Source organism: Saccostrea cucullata, unplaced genomic scaffold (assembly GCF_032062105.1).
Source record: "Saccostrea cucullata isolate Sc308-1 unplaced genomic scaffold, CSIRO_AGI_Scuc_v1 ctg4261, whole genome shotgun sequence".
NCBI classification, from domain to species: Eukaryota; Metazoa; Mollusca; class Bivalvia; order Ostreida; family Ostreidae; genus Saccostrea; species Saccostrea cuccullata.
In genome coordinates, this window is record NW_026931662.1 from 30,942 (window position 1) to 34,092 (window position 3,151).

Below are 3,151 nucleotides of genomic sequence, written 5' to 3' on the forward strand. Positions count from 1 at the left end.
AAATGGGGGTCGAAAAATGACGTTTTTTTATGCAAAAAGCCCCATCTTCCCTGAAATCCTCTTACATTTTACACAGCAGCCTAATAACCTTTTGGGAGATGGTTGGTGGTGTCATGTAGATGTGCAGTTAGGTTTTGGGATTCTGATTTTGCCCCAGGGGGTCAAATGGGGGTCGAAAAATGATGTTTTTTATGCAAACAGCCCCATCTTCCCTGAACTTCTCTTACTTTTTACACAGTAGCCTAATCATCTTTTGGGATATGGTTGGTGGTGTCATGTAGATGTGCAGTACGTGGGTATGTTAAGGAAGCATATAAGTAATTTCTTGGGAAATTTAGTCTTTTTGAAAAAAAATTTAGTTTAATAAATTACCAAAACCACTGATAAATTTAAACTGTTATTTACTATTGCATACAGATAAAAGCGTGTCTAACGCAAAGACGTGCATCACCGCCACGGCATCACGTGACTTCTATTAATAGCAAAATTTTCCTTAATAAAAAAGCTTACAGAACAACAATACCCCGGAGTTTGATAATTTCTTTGAGTATGTAATATAGCTGAAAAACATCTATTTTGTCTAAAAAGTGCTGCTAGAATCCAACTATCTTGTCTGTAAAATATTTATTCCACACATTCGCACGAAACCTTACCCTTGGTTTTGAATTTTCTACATATGAATCGAGATTTTTCGTACAACCATGCTTAACTCGGGATTCTAGCAGCATTTTCCAAGTTTGTCAAAACATAAACTTTAAATCTGTACAAATCGTATGTTTTAAAATATCCAGCTTATTGTTGTTCTGTTGCATATTTTGGTCAAGAATAACGGACAATAGGCCGACCGGGATACGTAATATAGCTGATTCTCTTCGAAAGAGAATATAATCGATGAAAATAAATTAGCATACCTGTTTAATTTATTGAACTTCATATGAATTTACAGTGCTGCTATCCCACATGTTGACATGGGATGGGATCGGATAGGATTCAGGATTGAGGATTCACGATAGAAACATATAGAGGTTAATCCAATCCTATCCTATCCTGTATCCTACAGCCAATCAGATTCCAGCAAAGGTTTATTCATATTTCAGAATAAATTACAAAAACGAAAAACGATATAAAATGTTTACAAAAGAAATATTTATCAATTTTCAATAGAAAATAAAACATTCATTTCTCTAAACACAGATTTACATTATAAACTTCGAGTAACACGGCGTACGATCTAACCGTGAACGATCACCGGAAGAATTTGGGAATGTAAACAACGAAGAGTCCAGACATCGAAAGACCGTATTTCTTTAGCTTGTTTGGATGATTTAACCGATTCTTACTTGTGTAAAAGTGTGATACATGTTTTTCTGTTAAATATCCTCTGTTTGTTTGGATAATTCTACAGGGACCGTCAACCGCGGACTTGAATAGATGATGTGCGAGATCATGTAAGTATACTTCACACTGTGCACTGTACATGTGTGCATTTTTATACATATTTATCCCTTTAAACAATGTTCTAATGTCTTAAAATATAAACATTTTATTCTTTTTAATATAAACAAAAATTGGGTGCGGAAAAAAGAAGTAGTGTACTCAGAAAGGGGGGGTTAATATTTACAAATACTATGTCATATGATTCAATCAGCTATCAATGAGCTCTAAGACTAAAACAATCATATGTATTATGCCTTTATCAGGTTGTTACTCTTATCATTTCCCTAATAAGGTCAGAAAATATTTTTTCTTCATTTCTGTGTAATTATAATAAATGAATGTAGAATCATCATGACGATTTCTAATGCTTCTGCTTAAATGTTTAATAAGCTCACTCAGCAGTGCACTTACATATTATACATGTATGTATGATATATTGTCAGTTATGAAACATAAGTTAATCTTTTAATTTTAATCATTACAGAAAATGGATTGCCTGCACTCATGCGTCATCACAGTATAAAGGATTTCAACCTAAAAGTATGTATGATTTTATTTTTATCATGTATTTTTACATGGTCATCAAAAAACATATTAAACATCATTATTTGAATTGACGTGACATGTCCGCAGTTTCTCGGAACAAGTGATTTTCTTCTTTCAAAAATATTGAGAGTAAAACTGAAAGAAATGTTGAATTTTTCTGGTTATCATGTTGTTGTTACATAGATTTTCATATTCAAATTTCAAGACCAAAAAAAAGAAAACCAAGAAAAAACATTAAATAGATAAATACAAGCAGAAAATAGAGAAAAGTCACTAAAACAAATGTATTCATACTTGTTAGCAAGTTGACAAGATAAAATGAATTATAGTGTACAAGTAAATTATGTTAAATAAGATTTTTTTTTAATTTTATATGACTGAGGTTGCAGTATAAGATTTTATTTTTCATGATTTCTAAACGCATTACTTTTGGGAGAGAAAAAGGTGAAATTAAAACCAATTGTACATGAAATATGAAAGATAATCACAATCAAAAACATTTTAAACATGTTAAATGTGTATGAAATGTGTATGACAAAATTTACAATCATGAATCAACATTCATTTTATGTTTTTTTTTTTTTTTTTTTTTTTTTTTTTTTTTCAGGAAACCCTTCACATTTGCAGCTGTACAGAATGCAGTTCATGCCATATGCTGTTAGAGTAAATGATGAAAGATGTTCAAACCAGTGTCAAAGAGTCCTAAGTCTAAAATCATGGTGCTTTTATTAAGGAGATCAGTGTTTGTTTTCTGTGCATTGTTGACATTTGTAGAACTGTTCGTTTTATGACCATCTCTCTGACAATAACTCTGACATTTGAATTTCAATTTGAGCGTCGGTTAAGAAAGCCAATTTATATGCATGTAAAACATTATACAAGTGTAATAAAAACATTGATAAACTTAAATTTAAACAAAGTTCATGTACATATATCTGTGATCTTTGCATTGAAATTCATAAATGCTGTACATGGATACTTTTAATGACTGTCTCGTGGTAATCGAATATTGAATTGTTAAACATTGTTGAGGAATCACCTTGAATAAAAATACTGAAAAATTTAAGATCAATGGTCAAGGTCAAATACAAAGTTTACTCAAGAATGTGTTATAAATGCTGTAAGTACTGTGACTTCTTATGCATGTTTTATACGATCTAAGGAATAT

At 31.1% G+C, this 3,151-nt stretch overlaps 1 long non-coding RNA gene across 1 annotated transcript; it reads left to right on the forward strand.

Moving 5' to 3' along the window:
- Positions 1-952: 952 nt before the first annotated feature.
- On the forward strand, positions 953-2,927 carry LOC134233228 (uncharacterized). Its single transcript, XR_009984938.1, has 3 exons — positions 953-1,448; positions 1,922-1,977; positions 2,591-2,927. It is a non-coding gene; the product is annotated as an uncharacterized LOC134233228 (long non-coding RNA).
- Positions 2,928-3,151: the final 224 nt, after the last annotated feature.